This window comes from Pongo abelii, chromosome 10 (assembly GCF_028885655.2).
Source record: "Pongo abelii isolate AG06213 chromosome 10, NHGRI_mPonAbe1-v2.0_pri, whole genome shotgun sequence".
Taxonomy (NCBI): Eukaryota; Metazoa; Chordata; class Mammalia; order Primates; family Hominidae; genus Pongo; species Pongo abelii.
In genome coordinates this window covers 92,425,463-92,449,901 of record NC_071995.2, presented here as the reverse complement: position 1 = coordinate 92,449,901, position 24,439 = coordinate 92,425,463, and the positions used below count along the sequence as shown (strand labels likewise).

The 24,439-nt window shown below is 43.2% G+C and overlaps 1 protein-coding gene and 1 long non-coding RNA gene across 2 annotated transcripts in view; one reads left to right on the top strand and one right to left on the bottom strand.

The window, feature by feature from the left end:
- The window catches only part of LOC129049193 (uncharacterized), a 48,354-nt gene extending 26,194 nt beyond the window's left edge, over positions 1 to 22,160 (top strand). The window contains exons 2-3 of the long non-coding RNA XR_008512049.1: positions 8,212 to 8,291; positions 21,759 to 22,160. This is a non-coding gene — a long non-coding RNA (uncharacterized LOC129049193). The remainder of the gene's footprint in view (positions 1 to 8,211; positions 8,292 to 21,758) is intronic.
- Positions 19,424 to 24,439, bottom strand: part of CRADD (CASP2 and RIPK1 domain containing adaptor with death domain) — a 231,769-nt gene continuing 226,753 nt past the window's right edge. Inside the window, exon 6 of the transcript XR_008511758.1 lies at positions 19,424 to 21,644. The gene's annotated coding sequence lies outside the window, so the exon portion shown is untranslated. The remainder of the gene's footprint in view (positions 21,645 to 24,439) is intronic.

Sequence of the window (24,439 nt, the reverse complement as noted above, 5' to 3'; positions counted from 1 at the left end):
AAACATCTCAGGCTTGTGCCCAAGACCATGGCCTTCCTCCCAACCAAACAAGGCACTGACTTCTTTCTTTTTCTTCTTACTTTTCTTTTTTATTTTTTTTATTTTGAAAAACAAAATTACATTTATGGAAAAATTGGAGGACAGTACAAAGAATTATTTTTTCCTAAACCATTTGATGGTAAGTTGCAATTTGATGTCCCATTGCCCCTAAATACTCTAGTGTGGAATTCCTCCAAACAAGGATGTGGTCCTGCATGACCCCACATTAACCAGCAAAATCAGGAAATCAACATTGACTTAGCCCTGCTGTCTATTCCTTAGATCCCATTTGAGTTATGCCAATTGTCCCAATAATGTTCTTTACAACAAAATAATCCAGTCCAGAACCAAGTTACAGTTTTTTTTTTTTTTTTTTTTCAGAGACAGGGTCTGACTATGTTGCCTAAGCTGGTCTCAAACTCCTAGGCTGAAGTGATTCTCCTGCCTTGGTTTCCCAAAGTGCTGAGACTATAGGCTGGTTGTGTTTTTTTATTTCCATTGTCTGGAATACCTTCTCAGTCTTTCTTTGTCTTTCTTGATACTTTTTTTTTTTTTTTTTTGAAACAGGGTCTCACTCTGTCTCCCAGGCTGGAGTGCAGTGGCATGATCTTGGCACTCTGCAATCTCTGCCTCCCAGGCTCAAGCAATTCTCCCACCACAGCCTCTCAATAGCTGGGACCACAGGTGCACATTACTATGCCTGGCTAATTTTTTGTATTGTTTTGGTAGAGACGGGGTTTCACCATGTTGCCCAGGCTTGTGTTGAACTCCTGAGGTCAGGCAATCCACCAGCCTCAGCCTCACAAAGTGCTGGGATTACAGGCATGAGCCACCGCGCCTGGCCTGATCCTGACACTTTTGAATATTTCAAGGTCAGCTGTGTTGTAGAATGCCTCTCAGTTGGGGTGTGTCTGTGTTTCCCCATAAGTAGATTCAGGCTATGTGTCTTTGGCAGGAATGTCACCAACGGGATGTCGGGGTCTTCTCGCTGCATCCTGTCAGGTGACACATGAGCTTAGCTTGTCCCATCATGATAGTGTTCACTTTGATCTCTTGCTTAAGGAAGCGTCTGTCAGGCTTTCCACTGGTTCTTGTACTCGTTGTAATGAATAAGTATTTTGTTTAGTCTTTGTAATTAATAAGTTATTCTTGGTAATTAATAAGTATTTTGTGGTGAGGTAGTTTAAAAACATACGTATATCCTATTCTTCATTAAACTTTCCATTTATGTATTCAGTTAGGTGGAGTCATGGCTTCCTATTATATTTAATGGGTTCAATGTGCTGCCATTATTATAACTATTATTATTAATTTTTTATTTTTTTGAGACAGAGTCTTGCTCTGTTGCCCAGGCTGGAGTGCAGTGATGTGATCTCTTGGCTCACTACAACCTCCACCTCCTGGGTTCAAGCAATTCTCCTGCCTCAGTCTCCTGAGTAATTGGGATTACAGGTGCCTGCCACCATGCTCGGCTAATTTTTGTATTTTTAGTAGAGATGGGGTTTCACCATGTTGGCCAGGCTGGTCTCAAACTCTGGACCTCAAATGATCTGCCCCCCTCGGCCTCTCAAAGTGCTGGGATTACAGGCATGAGCCACTGCGCCTGACCCATTGTTATTTATTTTGATGCCCACGTTTTCCTGATTTGCCCTGTGGGAGACCCTTCAGTGGTTTTCTGCCCAGACACCATACCAGAAGCCCATTTTTGGTGGGATCCTTTCCCACCAAATAGAAATGTTTATCTCTCTGACAACACATCTAAGAAGGGGGACTGGAGTCTCTCTCTGTCCCACTCAGTCCCTGCCCAGCCCTGAGGAATTCTACAGCAGGGTCCTGTGGGCATGACTTGTCATTTCAGAAACGCTTTGCATAAAGGGGCAGATGCTGACGGCCCAACCCTCAGCTCTTGGGTTTGGCAGGGAGCAGATGAAGAGGGTCAGCAAATCTCTGGTGGCCACAAGGAGAGGCTGTGCTGATTTATTGTTGCGGTGGAAGAATCTGAAAAGAGCTTTGGCCACAACTGAGGAAATGTTTTCTTTTTGTGTGCGATAAAGAGCAGGCCCAAAAATTGGAAAACAAGAAGAGAAAAACTCATTAAAAATAAAAAACGCTCAGGGAATTCGGCCACTCATTTGGAAATCCTGTTCTCTTCTATCATCATTGTTGATAGAGGTGGCGATCACTGCACAGCTGTTGTGATGTCAGCATTCACTTAAAGATGTTCCCACAGAACAGGAAAAGCAAACAGGCCTTCCTCATCCTGAGCCCTGTCTTGCCTTCCCGCAGTCCCTCCTCCAACTCCCTGCCTTCATCGTCCCCAAAAGCAATTAGTCAAGAATTCAATGAGATTGAAATTTACAGAGAGTAGGAGCCCCCTAAACTTGTTAAAAAGTTAATTTTTAATTGCATAAAATACAGGCAATATACAACTTACCATTTTAACCATTTTTAAGGGTACAGTTCAGAGGCATTCACATTGTTGGGCAACCGTCCTCACCATCTACCTCCAGAACACTTTCTGTCTTGCAAAACTGAAACACTGTATCTCTTCAATAATAATTTCCCATTCCTCCCTCCCCTCCAGACCCTGGCAACCACCACTGGACTTTCTGTCTCTAAGAATTGGACTACTCTAGGTACCTCATATGAGTGGACTAGAATATTTGTCCTTTTGTGAGTGGCTTATTTTACTAGCATGTCTTCTTTTTTCTCATTTCAGCTTTCATTTTAGATTCAGGGGGTACATGTGCAGGTTTGCTACATGGGTATGTCTATGTTGCATGATTCTGAGATTTGGGGTATGAATGAGCCTATTACCCAGGTAGTGAGTTTAGTAATCAAAAGGTGGTTTCTTAACCCTCCGCCCCTCCTTGCCCTCCCCTTCTGGCAGTCCGCACTTTTGAATATCTTGTTTCCATCTTTATGACCATGTGTGTCCAATGTCTAGTTCCTGCCTATACGTGAGAACATGCAGTATTTGGTTTCCTGTTTCTGTATTACTCCGCGTAGGATAATGACCTCCGGCTACATCCACGTTGCTGCAAAGGACACGATTTCATTCTTTTTATGGCTGTGTCGTATTCCATGGTGTATATGTACCACATTTTCTTTATCCAATCCACCATTGATGGGCATCTAGGTTGATTCCATGTCTTTTTTGGAATCCACACAATTGTGTGGAATTCCACACAATTCCACAGCTATTGTGAATAGTGCTGTGATGAATGTATAAGTTCGTGTGCCTTTTTGGTAGAACGATTTATTTTTCTTTGTGTATATGCCCTGTAATGAGATTGCTGGGTTGAATGGTAATTCTATTTTTAGCCCTTGGAGAAATCTCCAAACTGCTTTCCACAGTGGCTGAACTACTTTACATTCCCACCAACAGTGTATAATTGTTCCCTTTTCTCCACAGCCTCAGCAACATCTGTTATCTTTTTGACTTTTTAGAAATAGCCATTCTGACTGGTATGAGATGGTATTTCCTTTGGCTTGGATTTGCATTTCTCTGATGATTAGTAGAGTTGAGTATTTTTTCATATGTTTATTGGCCACTTGTATGTCTGCTTTTGAGAAGTGCCTGTTCATGTCATTTATCCACTTTTTAATGGAGTTGTTTTTGCTTATTAAGTTTTTATAGATTCTGGATATTAGATTTTTGTCAGATGCCTAGTTTGTGAACATTTTCTCCCATTCTGTAGGTTGTCTGGTTACTCTGTTGATAGTTTCTTTTGCTGTGCAGAAGCTCTTTAGTTTAATTAGCTCCCACTTGTCAAGTTGTTTTTGTCACAATTGCTTTTGAGTGCTTAGCTAAAAATTATTTTCCAAGGCCAGTGTTTAGAATGGTATTTCCTAGGTTTTCTTGTAGGATTTTTGTCATTTTACGTCTTACATTTCAGTCTTTAATCCATCTCGAGTTAATTTTTGTACATGGTGAAAGGTAGGGGCCCAGTTTCAATCTTCTGCATATGGCTAGCCTGTTAGCCCAGCACCATTTATTGAATAGGGGTCCATTCCCCATTGCTTGTTTTTGTTGACTTTGTCAAAGACCAGATGGCTGTAGGTGTGTGGCTTTATTTCTGGGCTCTCTATTCGGTTCCATTGCTCTATGTGTCTGTTTTTGGACCAGTGCCATGCTGTTTTGGATCCGGTAGCCTTACAGTATACTTTGAAATTGGGTTTTAAGTATAGTTTGAAGCTGGCTTTGTTCTTTTGCTTAGAATTTCACTTAGCATAATGTCTTCAAGGTTCATCCATGTTGTAGCGTGTGTCAGCATTTCCTTCCTTTTTAAGGCTGAATACCTCCTAAGCTTTTAAACATTATATAACTATAGCGGTTTTCTGGGGCTGCCATAACAAAATATCACAGACTGGGTGGCTTAAACTGTAGTCCTGGAGGCTAAAAGTCCAAGAGCAAGGTGTTGGCAGGGTTGGTTTCTTCTGAGCCTCTCTTCTTGACTTGCGGATGGCTACCTTTTTGCTGTGCCCTCCCATGGTCATTTCTTTGTGTGTGTGCATCCCTGGTGTCCACATTACCTCTTCTTATAAGGACATCAGTAAGGACACCATAAGGAGATTGAATGAGGGCCTACCCTAATGGTCTCATTTTAACTTAAGCATCTCTTCAAAGGCCCTGTCTCTGAATACAGTCACATTCTGAGGTACTGGGAGTTAGGGCTTCAACATATGAATTTGGGGGGAACATACTTCAGCCCATAACTGTAACCTTCCTGAGAAATGGATTCCTCAACTGCATGAGAGTCACTATGGCCACATTTATGGGTGCTGGTTTAGATTATGCATATGAAGTGCTCAACATGGCGTTGGGGCATGGCAGTGTGTTTATAGCAGCAGCTAGCAGCAGGATTTTATTTCCCCAAGTCCTCACAGGGCCCTTCCAGCATGTATCAGGTGCTCACGTAATGTTTGTTGCGTGCGTTACATCTTTTATCTTGGTTTGGGTGGGGCCGGGCAGCCAGAGGAAAGAGATACAGGACTGCATCATTGTGGGGAGGGAAAAAATACGGAGCAAACACAGAGTTTAACTGCTAAGCTCTCCTGTCCAACCAGTCTGGCTTACAAAACTCCCTGATTTTAATGATGGCTAATGAGTGATTACCATTGACTGAGCATGTGCCAGCCATTGAACTAGGCACTCTATAGATGTTGTCTCATTTAATCCTCAAGTAGGTATTATTATTATACCTACTTCTCAGATGAGGAAACTGAGGCCCAGAGAGTTTAAGTAACTGGCCAAATCACATAGATGCCAAGTGTTGAGACAGCATTCAGACTCAGAAGGTCTGCATAGTAAGCCCAAGGGCTTCTGATGACAATTACATAAAAATTGCATATTCATGTGAATTAGAATTATAAATGTACTTATAAAATAAGGGGGCAGAATTAGAAGATAATAAGATACTGGCTACTTTTCTTTTATTTAAAAATTTCTACTTCTTCAGTGATATTTGTGAAATTCATTATTTTTAATTCAAGTCATTCTAAAAGAGGATTTTGAGTGCTGTGGTGTTTCTCTGTTAAGAGTTAGAGGAAAAGTGCACATACCACCTCTTGGGTACAGCTGTGTAAACAATTGTTCTGTTTTTTCCTCACCTGGAATTTTAAGAATAAGGATTCATCTGCCCCTTAGAGCTCCATCAATAATAGATTTTCGAAATATTAGCTATTTTTTCTTTTATGTATTTTTTTGTCTCTGTCTCTCCACTTTTTTCTCTCTCTTCATTTTTAAAGAAATTTGCATAAGTGAGCTTGTATCAACTTATCTTTGGAATATGTGTGTTGCAAGCTCTGGGTTTCTTCAGTATCAAGAGAGATGATGGATGAGAAGAGTTCTGGGAAGAATCACAGAGGGTTGGGCTGTTCTGTTTGTTTTCCTGAGCTGTAGAATATTTTACTCTCAATACAGTAAAGAAATCCTAAACTCACCACATTCCCACTTCCAAACCAATCTCAAAGTTGTTCTTCTAAGAAATTAGTTAAGTCCTTATAAGGGACAGTAATAAAATTCCTCCCTCTGCAAATCATCTAAGTTTTTGGGTCCCATTGAAATAATCATCTTTACCAGAAATAAATTCTGCCTGCTCTGCCCTAAACCTTGGACAGATATTGATCTTATATGAGCAAATCCATATGAAATGTAGAATATCAAAAGTAATTAGGTATCCTCAATATTCCCTCAATCTCAATCCAGTCTTACCTTTTCAGCTCCTTGGAGCTCCCACTGACATCTCTAATTCACCCTGTCTTCACCAGTCTGGCTATAAAACCTACTGATTACACAGCTCCTTCTGAGAAAGGTGGATCTTTGCGTTGTTTCAGGTGAATCTGCTGTGCTGACCACAACTGCTATGCTGAGCCCAGGGCATCTAATATGGGCCAGACCCAACCTGAGGATGCAGCCCAGTTGGGAAGCTTCATACTGGGTGGTAAATATCTCACCTAATCATCTTGAATGCAAGACAGATAATCCAGCCACAGAAACAGAGGCAAGAAAGGGAAAACCAGAAAGAGTGAGATTGTAAACAGAAGGAGCCTTGGGCAAGGTAGAACTGCTAAGTAAAAAACAATGGTTTCTCCTCTTCAGAGGAGGCCAGGCTCTACGAACTGCAGTTGCTGTGGTTTCCTGGATAGTTTTCCAGTTCTCCATGAGGCCAGAATGTGCAGCTGCTGAAATGTTTTGTTTTTGTTTTTGTTTTGCTAACTCACTGCATATATTTGTATCTCTAACAAAAATCCCCACCTGTTAAAGTGTCTTGAAGGTATTACTGTAGGTACTTTTTTTTTTTTGCAACCGGAAAGGTTCGCACACCATTGTCTAAAAGTAAATTCATAATCTGTTCTCCTGAGCCTACTGGTTCTTGTGTATTGACTGTGTGTGCTTCGGTATCACCATTCCAGGTCTTTGATTTTTCCTAATCTCTTTCTAGAGTCTGCCAGTCCATTTGCCAGGTCCCTTCAGTTCTAGCTCTATAATACAGTTTTAATATATTAATACCAGTTAACTGTTTATATAATACAGTTTTAATATACATTACTAAATATTCCTCGCACACAGCTCTACTCTCACCTTTCACCTTTAGGAGGCATCACCGATCACTGCACTCCTTCCCACTTCCCTGAACAAGCCCAAAAGCAAGAACAGCTCTATTCTGTATTTTATTTATTTATTTATTTATTTATTTATTTATTTATTTGAGATGGGGTCTCACTCTGTCACCAGGGCTGGAGTGCGTGGCGTGATCTCGGCTCACTGTAACCTCTGCCTCCCGGGTTCTAGCAATCCTCCCACCTCAGCCTCCCAAGTAGCTGGGTCTACAAGCATGTACCACCACGCTGGGCTAATTTTTGTATTTTGGTAGAGGTGGGGTTTCATCATGTTGCCCAGGCTGGTCTCGAACTACTTGACTCAAGTGATCCACTTGCCTTGGCCTCCCAAAGTGCTGGGATTACAGAAGTGAGCCACCGCAGCCAGCCTGTATTCTTTAAATGCGTATTACTTATCAGGTACTGTGCTAAGCATTTTGCATGCCTTATCTCATTTCATTCTTGTAAAAAAACCCATGAAATAGACACAATTGCTTTTTCCATTGGAAAAGTGAGAAAACTGAGGTTCAGAGAGAGAGGAGAAATACCATGGCTCCTCTCTCTGGAGCGCGAGAAAGAAAGGAGCCGTGGCACTTCTCCTCTCTTTGTCCAGTCCTCCGATCTCTTTCCATGGCCTCCCACTGACAGAGCCTAGATAGAGCCAGTTGGCAGGGCAGCCACGGAAATGTAGTTTGCAGGGGCCAGCATCTTGTGGTGCAAAGCAATGCAGAAGAGCAGGATCGGATCTGAGACCAAATAGAGAATGACTGGCACAAAGCCTTTCCGGATTCTGCAGCCAGAAGGAATCCGTCCTGGCTCTGAAAATTCAAAGCACTTCATCCAGACATTTTCCTTTTTACTTAACACTTTTTATGGTATAGTTATATATGAGTATATATTTTTGTGAGTCTTTTTTTCTTTGGTCTATAGCCTTTACAGGTCTATTGAGTAAGACATAGTGGAATCATTGTCATTTCTGTTATCACGCCTAGCCCCATGCTCTGCTCAATAAATAGTTGTTGAATGATGAATGCTATTCTATTCTATTCAATGCCTGTGCCTCTCCAGACTGGAGTGTGTGCCAGAGGGCGTGCCAAGCTACAAGACAATCACCTTAGATTTCCCTGGAGAGTCAATTTCACCATAAGGTAAGTAATTTTAAACATCATTTTTACGTGAAAACAAAACAGAAAAGGAATCAAAATTTACAGGATTTTCTTTTACTTTTTTTTTCTACTCTGTGACTCTAGCCAAAGATGATTTTCTTTTAGATAAAATGAGTTACTTCAAAAAAGGCTAGGCTCTTCATATATTCATGTTTTTGTTTCACTCTTTTTTTTTTTCAGCAAGGATTGATTGAGCATTTTCTATATGCCAGGCCCTGCCCTAGGCATTGGGAACACAGAAGTAAATGGGAGAGATATAATTCCTGCCTTCGGGGATCCTATAGTCCAATGCAGGCATCAACAAACTTATTCTGTAAATGACCAGGCAGCAAATGTTATAGGCTTTGTAGGCCAAACATTCCTTGTCACACTACTCAAACCTGCCGTTGAAAGCAGCCATAGATTATATGTAAACAAATGTGTGCATGTGTTTCAATAAAACTTTATTACAAAACAGGCAGAAACAAAAAGTTAAATACATAAAAGCAAAGAGTAAATTGTGGTGACCACGGGAGGGGGTGAATAAGGGAAATGGAAAGATGTAGGTCAAAGAGTACAAAGTTGTGGTTCCTATAGGATGAATAAATCTAGAAATCTCATGTGGAACATGAGGACTATAGTTAATATTGTATTGTATATTGGAAATTTGCTAAGAGAGTAGATTTTGAAGACTCTTACCACACAAAAAGAACAGTAACTATATGAGATGATGGGTATGTTAATTTGCTTGATGGTACTAATGTATGTGTATATCATGTATTGTTCACCATGTGTATGTTTACCAAAACATCATGTTGGCTGGGCTCAGTGACTCACACCTGTAATCACAACACTTTGGAAGGCCAAGGTGGGTGGATCACACACGGCCAGAAGTTCAAGACCAGCCTGGCCAACAGAGTGATTACCCCATCTCTACTAAAAATGCAAAAATTAGCCAGGCGTGGTGGTACACCCCTGTAATCCCAGCTACTCAGGTGACTGAGGCATGGGAATCACTTGAACCCAGGAAGTGGAGGTTGCAGTGAGCAGAGATAGCATCACTGCACTCCAGCCTGGGCAACAGAGTGAGACCCTGTCTCAAAAACAAACAAACAAACAAACAAACAATAAAATCCATCATGTTGTACACCCTAAATATAAACAATTTAAAAAATAACAAATGGCTGGAGTTAGCCAGTGGGCCATAGTTTGCTGACCTCTGATTTAGTGGAGAAAATAGACCTTAAACAATTTAGTGTAACACATTGTTAGAAAATAATGTAAGAGGTACATGGGCAAAAGTTATGGTAATTCACTTACTCCAAAGCAGGACCAGCCTCATGGGTGTGCAACCTGTGCACACAGGGCCTACTCTCAGAAGGAATCCCATGCTTGGTTTAACGTTCTGCTGTTACTGTCTTGAAATTCTTGACAATTTTATTTTTGACCTTGTGTTGTGAAGCCAGATCAGACAATGGAGCATGCATGGAGCAGAGGAGATTCCAGGTGTCAGTGTACACGTGCAGGCTCATGCCTACAGGCATGGCAAAGGGCAGCACCAGGAGTTGGCCTGGCCATCTGGTATGCACGGGCATACCTGGGGCTGTCCTGGGCACCAGGGGTATCTGAGGGGGCGGCTGGGCTGGGACCTTGGCCTAGATTGGTGGTGATAGCAGTAGTAGCAGAAGCAGCAGGTGCATGGAAGTAGCAGAAGTAGTGGCTGTGGCAGAGAGGAGCAGCACTGGGGTTCCACTGAGGGGCAGCCCGGGGAGAGTCTGTCCCCAGGCCTGTTCCTGCAGCATCTGCATAAATATTAACTCTCTAGTCTAAGCACTGCAACAGGAACTGCTGGTACTCAGGCAGCAAAGTTTGTCAGTAAGTTGTTATAAAACAAGATGTACACATAGACATTGCAATGAAGCATATCAGGGAGTTATTAAAATTCTTCAAAGAGTTTTGAAAACCATTGCAACATTGCAAACCAAATATCCACAGGCTTGGAAATAGAAATTAAATTTAAAGATTATCCTATTCAACAGAAAAGAACATTATTATTTGCAGGAAAACCTCAGATAAACCAAAAATTAGCAAGACAATTTAAAAATTAAATTTTCTGGCCAGGCACAGTGGCTCATGCCTGTAATCCCAGCACTTTGGGAGGCCGAGGCTGGTGGATTACCTGAGGTCAGGAGTTCAAGAACAGCCTGGCCAAAATGGTGAAACCCCGTCTCTACTAAAAACACAAAAATTAGCCGGGCATGGTGGCACACACCTGTAATCCCAGCTACTCAGAAGGCGAGGCAGGAGAATTGCTTGAGCCCTGGAGGCAGAGGTTGCAGTGAGCTGAGATTGTGCCACTGCACTCCAGCCTGGCCGATAGAGCGAGACTCTGTCTCAAAAAAAAAAAAAAAATTAAATTTCCTTATATTTGAAGATGCAGTGATAGAATGCATAAACAAGTGCCTTGAATTATACAAAAATTATGAAGCCTTTTTTTGTTTCTTGTGTAACTGCCACAACTTGCAGGAACTGCTGGAGGAAATATTAATTAATATTAAAATTTACATGTACAATTAAATTCAGATTTATAGGAAACTGATTTCTATGAAGAGTTAAATCTTTTTAGAAAATATTTCTATAGGAATCATCGCCTCTAGATGTACTAACATTCATATTTCAAGATAATTTATCAGAAATGTATCCCAATATCATTACAGCCTAAAAAATACTTATTCCAGTAAGAGTTGCATCAGTAGATTTTAATTGTCAAAATTAAATTTATCAAAAAGTATTCGTGATCTTGCATTTGCCAATAGCAACTGACATTGCTTTGAATTAGATCAATTGAAAATTAAGTTGTTAAAAGTACAAATTTTTATGATCTAATAAATAAATATGCAAGAAAACACATCAGAAATTAATGAATATGCAGCAAAGCAAGCCAGATTAATTATAATGTCACATTAATATAAGATGCTATTATGTATTGTGTTATATAAACTTACAACACCAAAAATATTTTCTGGCTATTTAAAAACTTGTGTTGTTATTCATGTGCCATTATTACTCTCATTATACTTTCTAAGTGATGTACTGTATTAAATACACCTTATCTGGAATGCTTGGGACCAAAAGTATTTCGAATTTCAGATTTTTTTCAGATTTTGGAATATTTGCATTATACTTACTGGTTGAGCATCCCAAATCTGAATACCTAAAATTTAAAATGCTCATTAGGGCATTTTGAGTGTCATATCAGTGCTCAAAAAGTTTTGGATTTTAAAACATTTATTTTGGATTTTTGGATTAAGGATGCTCCACCTATAAAATATTTTAGAAGGATAATTTTGATATTTTAGTACCTTATACTGCCCTTTTTCCCCCTGCCTGTTTGAACAGGGGCCTTGCATTTTCATTTTGACTGAGCCTCAAAAATTACATAGCTGGCCTTGTCCAAAAATCAGGGCAGGTTTTCATGGGGAAGTAGGAAAGCAAGAGGGAGCTTGTTTCACTAGAGCAGTGGTTCTCAAAGTGTGGTCCCTGTAGCATCAGCATCACCTGGTGTCTTAGTCCACTCAGGTGCTATAAGAAAATATCATAAGCTGTGTGGCTGAAACAACAATATCTACTTCTCATAGTTCTAAAGACTAGGAAGTCCAAGATAAGAAACTGGCAGATTTGATTATTTATTTATTTATTTTTTTGAGGCAGTGTCTCACTCTATTGCCCAGGCTGGAGTGCAATGGCATGATCTTGGCTCACTGCCACCTCTGCCTCCTGGGTTCAAGCAATTTTCCTGACTCAGCCTCCCGAGTAGTTGGGATTACAGGTGCCCGCCACCACACCCAGCTAATTTTTGTATTTTTAGTACAGACAGAGTTTCACCATATTGGCCAGGCTGGTCTCGAACTTCTGACCTCAAGTGATCCACCTACCTCTGCCTCCCAAAGTGCTAGGATTACAGGCGTGAGCCACTGTGCCCGGCTAGATTTCATGTTAAGTGCAAGGGAGAAAATAAAACACAGAAGGTCGTTGGTTCAAAACCCAAGTGTGTGTGTATCTGTGTGTTTGTGTGTATTGAGGGAGGAACTTAAAATAGGATGGTTAGTGAAGACCTTCTTGCAAAAGTGACATTTGAGTAGATGCCCAAAGGAGGCAGGAGAGCTCTGGGGTAAAAGCCGTCTGAGATGGGGAATTAGTGAGTGCAAAGGCCATGAGGCAGGAGAGTGCCTGGCGTGCTGAGGGGCAGTGAGGAATAGGGGTCTCTCTTCTGGGGACAGCCCTATTCCTGGTTCATAGATGGCACCTTCTTATTGCAACCTTACACAGTGGAAGGCGCTAGGTAGCTCTCTGGAGCCTCTTTTATAAGGGCACTAGTCACATTTATGAGGGCTCTGCTGTCATGACCTAATAACCTCCCAAAAGTCCCACCTCCTTGTACCATTGCACTGGGGATTAGGTTTCAACATATGAATTGAGGGGACACACACGTTCAGACCATAGCACCTGGGATCCAATTAGAATTGCAAATTCTCAGGCCCTACCACAGAAACTCTGCAAGGTGAACCATGGCAGTCTGATTTTAACCTTCTAGGTGATTCTAATGCCAGTTGAAATTTGAGAACCACTGCTGCAGGGGAACTGACAGACGTACAGTATGTATGTTGGGAAGTGCGAAGAAAATTGGAGGTTTTTAAGCAAGAGTAAAAGCAACATCCTTACACAGGTTACAAGGCCCTCCAGGGTGCGTACAACCTCATCACCTTCCTCACCTCATATCCCACCACTCTCCTCAGACGCACTGACATCCTCACTGCCCTCAGCATGCCAGGCACTCTCCTGCCTCAGGGCCTTTGCACTCCCTTCTTCTCCTTCACAGACGGCTTTTACCCCAGAGCTCTCCTGCCTCCTTTGAGTGTCTACTCAAATGTCACTTTTGCAAGAAGGTCTTCACTAACCATCCTATTTTAAGTTCCTCCCTCAATACACACAAACACTCAGATACACACACTTGCATCTTGAAACCTCTTCCCTGTTTTATTTTCTCCATTGCACGTATCAATGCCTAATATATTGCTTTCTTATTTTTTGGGTTAATTATCTATCTTTCACAATTTCCCACTGGAATGCTAGTTCTATGAAGGAAGTGGTTTTGTTCTGTTTCACTTACTGACATATCCCCAGGGCCCAAAAGTGCCTGGTAGAGAGGAAATACTCAACAAATACTTATTGAAAGAGTGAATAAATTAGCTATGTCTCAATCAAATAAATACATGACCATAATTAATAAGAAAAAGGTTCTCATTACTTGATTAATAAAGCGACTAGCAGTTCTTCACTTGGGGCCATAAGCTGGGTTTGTGCATTGAGGTAGAGACCATTAGGGTGCTGGGAAGAGAAAATCCATGTGTTCCTCCTACATCCTCACCTGCTGTGGTTGCAGCCATGTGACAAATCTGACTAATGGACTTTGAACTGAGGAGGAGTGTGTAAATGTAGGTCAAGGCAGTTCACTAGGAGAGTCCCTCCACTTCTCCCATTTCATTTGGCTGTGACCATGAAAGCCTTTGATGAGCCACAAGGTGGAAACAGCCTAGATCCCCGAGTCAATGCATGGAGGAAAGCTTTCGTAGACATTCTATGAAGGGGGGAAAAAAAATTGTTCTGATACATCATTGTGACTTCAGGGCTTTATTTGTTACTGCAGCATTGTCTAGCCTCACCTGCATATAACAGAGTCATTATTAACAAGCAGAGATAAAAGGTAAATTCAGAACACTGAGTCTTCTGAATCATCTTTCTATGAATAACTACTTGGTAGACTTAAGGAAGCCCCTGTACCTTGTTCACAAGAATAAGAAAATTAAAATATTGCCCAGACAATGACACATGTGTAAACCACAAAAACTAAAACTGTTGAAGTTGGTAGTTAGGCAGACATGAGCATGGCAGGAGAGGGCTCCCTGCCCTCAGGAATGTCAGGCGACCATCAGGTGATGGTTGAGTGGTTGTTAAAACATCTCTCTAAAATAATGATTGATCACAGACAGCACCTAATAGACCTATTGGCAGTCTCCTGATAGATGGAAAACATCTGAAGTGTGTGATCAGCCACTTCCCAATAAGATCTCAGGAGTTGGGCAAGTGGGCTCAAGCACGGACACTAAGAGGCAAAATGGTGGAGTTTAATTGGTAAATGACCTTCCTCTAGGAATGCTCAACTGATAAGGTAAAAACACCTCAAGTGAGCATGCACACAACTTCAGTAAGCGTACTGCACATGCAGCCCGTCCCGTGTTGGGAGGCCACTGTGCATGTGGATGGCCTGCCCCAAGGAAAAAATCAAGGAAGGAGAGATGCAAAACCCCAGAAGCATGCTAACGTATAAAACCCCAGGTCAAAGGTCAAACAGGATACTTGGATCTCTCAAGTCACCCACTTGGCCCTCTTCCAAACGTACTTTACTTCCTTTCTTTCCTACTCTAAAACTTTTTAATAAGCTTTCACTTCTGCTCTAAAACTTGCCCTGGTCTCTCCCTTTGCCTTATGCCCCTTGGTCAAATTCTTTCTTCTGAAGGGGCAAGAATAGAGGTCGCTACAGACTGTACAGATTCACCACCGCTAACGTGAACAGAGCAGAGGCAGAACCAGCCTCTTCTGCTGCACTCTCCCAAGGACAATGTTGATGGCCCATCAGGCTCGTATCATTTCTTGGAAATAACTGAACACTAACAATGATAGGAATAATAATAGCACTAATACTTAGTGTTCTCTATGTGACAGGCATGTCCTAAGTGCTTTACACTTACAAACTTATGTTGATGGCAAAACCAAATTCTGCCAAAATATATTTAAAGAAGTTTATTCCAAGCCGATATGAGTACCTTCATCCCAGGTTGCACAATCTCAAGAGGAACTGAGAAAGGAAGCCTAAGCCAGTCAGGTTACAGTTTGGTTTTAGACATTTCAGGGAGACAGGCATTGCAGTTAAAATCATAAATCAATACGTGGAAAGTATACGTTGGATTGGCCCAAAAAATGTGACATCACAAAGCTTGATTTAAATCCTTGAAATCAGTAGAAAGGAAAGCCTGAATTAAGATAAGGAGGTTGTGGAGACCAAGGTTCTTATGTAGATGAACCTTAGAGGTGGCAACCCTCAGAGAGAATAGATGGTGAATGTCTCTTCTCAGACTTTAAAGGTGTCAGACTCTCAGTTAATCAGGGAAAGACCTAGAAGGGGAAAGTCCTGGCTACATTTATGGAGATTCTCTACAGATGCAAAATTTCCCCACAAAAGATGGCTTTGCAAAGTCATTTCAATCTGTTGGCCCTGTGGCAGCCATTTCAAAATATGTTAAAGAAATATATTTTGGGGTAAAATATTTTGGTTTCCTTCAGGGTATGCTATCTGTCATGTGATGCTGTATCTGAGTCAGGTTGTAAAGTAAGCCACATTATATAAGATTAATAAAACTCAGCCAGGTGTGGGGTCTCACACCTGTAATCCCAACACTTTGGGTGGCCAAGGCAGGAGGTCACTTGAGCCCAGGAGTTTGAGACCGGCCTGGGCAATATAGTGAGACCCCATCACAATAAAAAAAAAGTTAAAATTAAAAAAAAAAATGGCTAATAAAGCCTGTCTAATAAGATTTTATGGTTTCTAAGGTATGACTCTCCAGGCCCCTTAGATAGGAATTTGGGCAAGAGAAAAAAAAGTCAGAGTTAAGTTCTCACTCATTAAATCTTTTTTTTTTTTCTTTTGGAGACAGAGTCCTTCTCTGTCACCCAGTCTGGAGTGCAGTGGTACAATCACAGCTCACTGCAGCCTTGACCTCCTAAGCTCAAGCAATCCTCCTGCCTCAGCCTCCCAAGTAGCTGGACTACAGGTGTCACCACCATGCCTGGCTGATTTTTGTATGTGTGTGTGGAGGTGGGGGTCTCACTATGTTGCCCAGGCTGGTCTCAATCTCCTGGGCACAAGTGATCCTCCCACCTTGGCTTCCCAAAGTGCTGGGATTACAGGCATGAGCCACTGCACCCAGCCTTCATTAAATCCTTGCGGCATCTCCATGAGCTAGGTCCTATTTTTATTACCACATTTCACACAGTAAAACAGATGCAGAGAGATTCAGTAACTTAACCAAGGCCACACAGCTTGTGAGCAATGGAGCTGGGATTTGAACCCAGCAGTCTGACTGGAGGGTTGGGGATGATCCCTGGGCTGGGAGAGAGGCATCCCTGAGACAAATCTCTGCCCCAACACTCACTAATCAATTGAGTTTTAGACAACAACTTAACTTTTTGCAGTCCTAATTTCTCCATCTCTTGACTTAGGGCATTGCTGTAGTAATATGAATAATATTATACCTACAACATGAGGTAGTTGTGATACTGGTGGGCTGGGAGAGGTCCCCAAACAATGGTGGGACCTCGACCCTAGCCCGTGTCCAGGCCCTTGGCACTTTCATGAGAAGGAATTCAAGGAGGAGCTGAACAACAGTGAAAGTATGGAGATTTGTTTATTTTTATTTTTGAGACAGGGTCTCACTCTGTTGCCCAGGCTGGAGTGCAGTGGTGTGATCTCAGCCTCGACCTCCCAGGCTCAAGAGATCCTCCCACCTCAACCCACTGTGTAGCTGGGACTACAGTTGTTCACCACCACGCCCAGCTAATTTTTGAATTGTGTGTGTGTGTGTGTGTGTGTGTGTAGATGGGGTTTCTCCATGTTGCCAGGCTGGTCTCAAACTCCTGGACTCAAGCGATCCTCCTGCCTCAGCCTCCCAAAGTGCTTGGATTACAGGCATGTGCCACTGTGCCTGGCTAGAGAGAGAGCTTGATTGCAAAGCAAAAGTACACACTCAAGACAAGGGAGTGCTGGCGTACTCAAAAGAGAGAGTCACATGGAGCTTGGGGTTCCTATCATTATTGATTTATTTAACCAAGGGGTGGAATAGTCATAAAGATTCCTGGAAAAAGGTGAGGATTTCTTGGAACTGTAGTGCCACCCATTTTTATACCAAATATGGGTGTTCCTGGAAATGTCATGGTGCTGGTGGGTGAGGATGTAATGAGGTCTTGGGAGAAACCTAGGTCAAATCGGGCACTGTGTTGGGTCCAGTTGGTCTTAGCCAGCTTGGCCCACACCCTGGTTTTTCAGGGTCTTATCAGCCCCTAGCTTCTGTAGTTATTTCAAGAGTTTCCTTTTTGCAAGGCATGTGAAAATGCTGCCTGGAATTTTCTATTCTCCTGTGACCACACTGAATTTTTCCTGACTCAGTTGTTGAGGATCAATTGAGGTCATGCAATGGCCCAGAATAGATGCTCCATAAAGGTCATTGTTGCAATGATGATGTTCCAAATCGACAGCCTAGATATCTCCAGGTATCTGGAATGAGGTCTTAGCATGGTGAGACATTTAGTGTGTCTCTTCTTCTCCTCACTGGAGTTTATGGGGAGACCTACTCCCCAGCCCAGGTAGCCAAAGGCAGCCCCTTTATTATATTATAGAATCTAACTGGGGTCCACTTCCCCAGTGCGGTAAGATCAGATATCTACATCGAGGTTTGCAGTGGGAGAAAGGAAGGTGTTTATTTGCAGGGCACCATGCAAGGAGAACCAGGCAACTAATGCTTAAGTCCCCACCTCCCTGATGGCTTGCAGGTAAGGGTTTTTAAAGGCAGCAGTAAATTTCAGGAAAGCAGAAGTTACAGTCAAAATCATAAATCAATATCCAGGTTACATACTGGTTTGGGCCTAAAAGGGCAGGATATCTTGAAGCAGAAGGCTTACAGGTCATAAGTAGATTCAAAGCTTTTCTGATTTGCAACTGGTTAAGAAAGAGAAGTTTTGTTTAAAAATTTGAGGCCAGCAGAAATAAAGGTTAGCTCTACCTCTTTGGGTGTGACTTTCTCTAGGCCCTTCAGGAAGAAATTTAGAGCAAAGTACAGTGATCAGAGTTCAGTTCCTAGTTCCTCCTTATCTGAGATCTATATGTAGGGGGGATGGGTTTGGTGAGAGTCCAGGTTTCTGAAAAACAACTCAGAGACCCATGTTAAGATGCTATCTTTAGTTTCTATAGGGAACCAAACATCCTGAGACTCTGGCTTCCTTGGCTATTGTTTTAGGCTACTTTTTTTTTTTTAAGCCAGAGTCTTGCTCTGTCACCCAGGCTGGAGTGCAGTGGCGCCATCTCAGCTCACTGCAACCTCCGCCTCCCAGGCTCAAGCAATTCTCCTGCCTCAGCCTCCCAAGTAGCTGGGATTACAGGCATGCACCGCCATGCCTGGCTAATTTTTGTGTTTTTAGTAGAGACAAGGTTTCACCATATTGGCCAGGCTGGTCTCAAACTCCTGACCTCAAGTGATCCACCCACCTCAGCCTCCCAAAGTGCTGGGATTACAGGCGTGAGCCACCGTGCCCAGCCTGTTTTAGGCTACTATTACCTTCTTGCTTATCATGTTGCTTATCTGGCCTAGGGTCGTAGCATGGGGCTAAGCTCCTCAGGGCTAGCTACGTGCCTGGAATTTCCCTTAAAGGGACTCAAGGTTTTCCTTTATTTCCACGCTTGACCCTCTCCCACCAGTCCATCCCCTACAGGCCCCTAAGAGGAGGGTCCCTGCTTGTCTCATCTTTTCAATTTTGCAGCATCCATGGTGATGGCAGGTCCAACTACTACAGGCCCCTCCTTGGGAGGCCTCCTCTCTTACCCCACCTGCCCCCAGCCTACATAGGCTTCTCCCTTTGGGTTAAGCCAACCTGACCTCCCATCTGTGGGGATGGGAATAAGGGTGTTTATAATTCAAGGAACCTCAATTGTCTGCACACAGGCCTACAATGACTCTCCTCCTCAAACACATTGACCCTGAGGTGAAAGAAGCTGTTGAAGGGTTTTCTGAATCATCCACAACAAAAAAATTTCAAAGAATGGTGGCAACCAAATCCATTTTGCTGTTTAGATCCCAATTTTTCAAAAATCCTCAATCCATGAATGACTGCAACCTGTGGGGGAAGGGGGAGGGGTGGAGGTGGGAGGAGTGGGGAGGGCCCTTAGGTCCTGGAGTTGGACACAGCCTTAGAGGTGGCTTTACCCTGTCAAAGAACAAAATTTTCACGCATTGAATTTAAAGGTCCAGTTGGTTTTTATTATCGATTTGTGAATCAGGCAGCATCTTATCTATAAAATAGAAAAGGTGCTCTGAAGAACCGAGCAGATGGATGGGCAGAAAAGCCTGGGGATAGCAAGATCAAGAAACAAGAAGTGGCTTGGTCATTTCAAAGTTACTTTCCCTAAAGGGTTTATACACAGGGAACTTCCCTCTCATGCCTGTGCAGGTGGATGGGGACCCTTTTGATACAGGAGCTAGAAAGAAATTAGGCAGATAGTGAGGGTAAGAGAGTCCTCAGCAAGGTTGCTCTTTTAATAAAAAGCAGCCCCCAAATCATTTCTTTTCTAACAAAGAGTGGCCTGAAAATTTGAGCTGCAAACATAGATAAGCAAACTGGAAGCTTGCATGGATGAATGCTGGCAGCTATGCCAATAGGAAAAGGCAACGGGGACCAGGCATCTTCAACATGGAGGCTCCATCTTCCCTTTTCTTTGTCACCGTGTACAGTAAAGGAACAGGCAATATGGCACATATCTGCATAATAAAAGATTAGGGTGGGGTGGCCATCTTCTTCGCACGTTATGTAAATGACGCACCTGGTCCAACCAACCTTTGGGCCCTATGTAAATCAGACACTGCCTCCTCAAGATCATCTATAAAACCCTGTGCATCTCACCATGGAACCGGAAGACCCACTCGAGAATCCCCCTCTCTGCAGGAGAGAGACCTATTCTCTTTCTTTCGCCTGTTAAACTCACTGTGTGTGTGTCCGCGTCCTCGATTTCTCTGGCATGAGGTAGTGAACCTCAGGTATCACCCCAGACAAATGACACCACTTCACTTTCTGTTGGTTGCTGTAAATCTCCTGATTTTTGGAAAACTGGCCCATTTTAAAGTTCAGTTTGAGCACATGTCAGGTAGCATGAGTGACACCATTCTGGTTTGCTCTGGTCTGTTGGAGCTGGGTGGAAGGACTCTGTCCAAAGCAATGGCCTCCTGTAAATTTTATTTAACAACCTGAGCCTGGGGTAATAGTGACCCAGATAATGGTACTGTGGCTTAGAGAGTCATTTCTCCCTAGTGGTCACTGTGCGTTTTACCAGACAGAACAAAGAGCAGCAGATCCAGGAACGGTGGTTAGCCAACTCAACAGCATTTCCCAGGGAGATGGCTCTCTGTGTAACAGTCATAATTTATCAAACATTTTTGGTCCTTCAGAAACATTCCTGTTTTCTTCTCTCTCCTCAGCACTTCCTGTTTCTCTTTCATTTGGAACTTTTTCTCCTTCGCTATGCCATCTCCTTTTCTTCCTGGTATTTCTCTCGCTTTCCCTCTTCATTGCCAGTCTCCTTCTTCTTCTCTCAACTGGTATCGTCTTTCATATGTATTGAATATGTGTCAGTGTTCCCTGTTATCAACTTAACAACTAGATCAATTTATACCCCAAATGGAGTGAACAGATTGAACAAAACACCTGATGCCCATTAAATCTGAATTTCAGATAAATAATAATAATATTTGGAATACAATTATACAAAAAAAATTATTGCTTACCTGAAATTTAAATTTAACTGGGCATCCTGTATTGTGTTCTCACAGCCCTGCCTCCACCTATAGCTCAGTGTGGGCTTCAAATCATGTTTGTCCTGGGAGTCAGTGGCTCTTGCAGATAAAACCAGGTCCCATGAATTCTCTATAATAAACCTGGTAACTGTCTTACACTTTTTTTTTGAGACAGGGTCTTGCTGTAAATCCAGGCTGGAGTGCGGTGGCACTATCATGGGTCACTGCAGCCTCAGTCTCCTGGGCTCAAAGAATCCTCCCACACAGCCTCCCAAGTAGCTGGGATTATAGGTGTACACCACCACACCTGGCTAATTTTTAGATTTTTTGTAGAGGTGAGGTTTCGTCATGTTGCCCATGCTGGTCTTGAACTTTTGGGTTCAAGCAATCCTCTCACTTTGGCCTCCTAAAGTGCTGGGATTACAGGAGTGAGCCACCACGTCCAGCAGTCTTATAATTTAAAAAATGTGATTAATCAACATTTCCTGAACACCCCAAATTGCAGACAGTTTTTGGTCTCATGCTTTTATGTGACACCTACATCTTCCAGGAGCTTGTTTTTAAAGGCAGCCGGCCTTCTTAGGGCACTCTTAAGCCCTGCCATCACTGTGACATCCCAGAAATTGGAGAAAGCTCGGGGTGCAGATTCCCAGGGTGGCTGAATTCCAACCGCAATGTCAGGCCCCTGTGAGGGAAGTTAAGGGAAAGTTAATTCTGTGGGAAGTGGGGAGGGGAGGAGTAGAAATTATAAGCTTTTCTCTCAGTATGACATCTTTGCCTTATATTTCCTGTATCTTAGGAATGACCGAAGGATTGGGGAAGAAAATACTCCCCCTACTGATGCTCCTTTGGTTCTACTTGGTAGTGAAGCTCACAAGAGGAGGGACTGCAAATAAACGTTCCCCAGATGATGCAGAGGTCTCTCTCTGCTGACAGTTAATACCTTGCCTCCAAGCCTGAATCGCCTTCCTGTCTGTGGGGTGTCTGAACAAACACAGCAAGATGTGCAGGTAACTGAGTTAGAAGAAGTCGGCAGGGCCTAAGGCCTTCTGCAAGGTGTAACTCTCTCCCTCCACACTGAGAACATTTTGAAGTGACTTCAGAGGCTGCAGGGCTCGGGAAGTCCCATGAGAACCACTCCCCTTTCCCAAGGCACTGACATGGCCTGTAGCCAGGCATTGCTGTTTCTCAGCAGCCTGATCCAGGCCAGGCTTTCTGCTCTCCCTGCTGGAGGACCGCCATCCTTATTGAATGTATTTCCAAGAAAGCAGTTGACAGGCTTGGCTGTGCTATTTCTGGAAATGTTCAATAGGCCATCTTCTGGCAGGGACCACTGCTGACGGATGGGTCTGAAGGGGAGACCGAGTGCTCAGCGCCATCTCGGCCCCGGCCTATTCCCAGGTGTCTCTGAGCAACAGCCGTCCCCAAATACCACGGGCTGTCAGCTGGCGGGGGCTGTGTGCCTCTGTGGAACTTGCTTCTTCCCTGGCAGGGAGGCTGCCAGCAGGCCTGCTGCTAAATGAAGACAGGCGCCCTGTGACTATAAATTATAAAACACATCAGCTCCGGCTGATTCACCGCATGTCCCACAGTCAGTTCTGCAGGGGACACTTGGCCACTGCCAAAGGGCATTCTAGACAGCGGCTTTAACTCTTGTGGCAGCCACAGGAGAGAGGCCAAGCCTGTTGCCGGGCAGAGGAGCTCTTGGCAACTCCCAGAGGTTGCAATTGCTCTGGACTGCTGAGCTCTGTATAGACCAGGGCTTCTCACCCTCTGCACTATTGACATTTTGGACAACATACTTCTTTGTTAGGGGCCATCTGAGCATTGTAGGTTTAGCAGCATCCCTGGTATCCACTCACTAGATGCCAACATGATCCCCTGCCCTCGCCCGCCCACCCACACACATACACAGAATTGTGACAACCAAAAACGCCTCCAGACATTGTCAAATGTCCCCTGGAAGGCAAAATCGCCCTTGGTTGGGAACCACTGGTGTAGGGGAAAGAGGATAGGTTCTGGGGTGATGGCAGAGAGAGGAAGATGCCAGTTCAGAATCTCCAGGTGAGCTGTGAAGCCAGGCAAGTAACAGAATCCTTTGGCCTCAGTTTCCTCATCTCTAAAATGGGAAGAAAGAGAAGGTCAAATCAAGGGAGTATGGCAATCAGCTGAGCTAATGTGTGTGATGCACTTTGAGAGGTATTTAAGCTCTAGGTCAAACAACGCAGGAATAGATGATCTAGTGCTTAATTTTTTTCTTCTTTTTTGAGATGAAGTCTTGCTCTGTCGCCCAGGCTGGGGTGCAGTAGTGCGGTTCACTGCTACCTCTGCCTCCCAGGTTCAAGTGATTCTCCTGCCTCAGCCTCCAGAGTAGCTCGGATTACAGGCACATGCTACCGTGCCCGGCTAATTTTTGTATTTTTAGTAGAGACAGGATTTCATCATGTTGGCCAGGCTGGTCTTGAACTCCTGACCTCAGGTGATCGGCCCATCTCAGCCTCCCAAAGTGTTGGGATTACAGGCATGAGCCACTGTGCCCAGCCTAGTGCTTAAATTTAAAGAACATGGCTCCCTTTGAAGAATTTAGCCGAGTATTTATAAAATTCCCCATGACTCTTAAATTAAAACAAACAAATGCTTTAGAAAGCTTTTCTTTTTATTTTTTTTCTTCTGATTTCTAACAAGAATAAGTATGCTGTGTCTGCCTGAGGTTAATGTACATGATTTCCCCTAGTCTTCCTTCAAAGACGCTTCAAATTGTTGTTGTTTTTTTTAAATCAACACCCTAGGAATTGTGTCCATCCAATGAACAAACAGAAAGTAATGAGGGAGGGGAATGCCCCTCTATTTTATTCACAAAATTAGCATCCTTTTCTTTAAAGTTAGTAACAAAAACTGGTACGGAACCACCACAGCCCTATAGAAAGACACTGTTGCTTTAAATGAGCTTTGCTGTTATGTTATATAATTCTCTGGCTGATTTCACCCTTCTAGCTTTCAAGGAACTGTAAAGAAATCTCTAAAGGCTAATATCTCTCCTGTTCACGCTGGCAGAAAAACACAAAGGAAACTGGTAACCTGAGCTCCCTGGAAGGTAAAAAATGAAGAGCCGAGTCCTGGAGGACAGGGCTACATGTGTCCCTTCCCGTCTTGGGGACCTTGTCAAGCACCAGGCGGCTGCAGCCCTTCTTTACAGCACAGGCTGTGTTCTTTCAGAAGAGCCAAGGCCACATTTCCTTTGGGAAACAGGACACTGTGATTAATCAAAGAAAACAAAAACAGCTTCGTTTTCCATTATGGGCCCATCAAAAGGCTTTTCTAGGAAAAATCTTGATCAAGCTGTTCCTTCTATTGCCCCAGTGGCCAACAGGGCTGGAGGGAGCACAGGGGAGTGGATGGGGTGAGCAAGAAGGCATCCATGAAAGTTTATTCCCGAATGATCCCTTCCAGAAAAAAGGCTTCATCATGTTCACTTGCCCA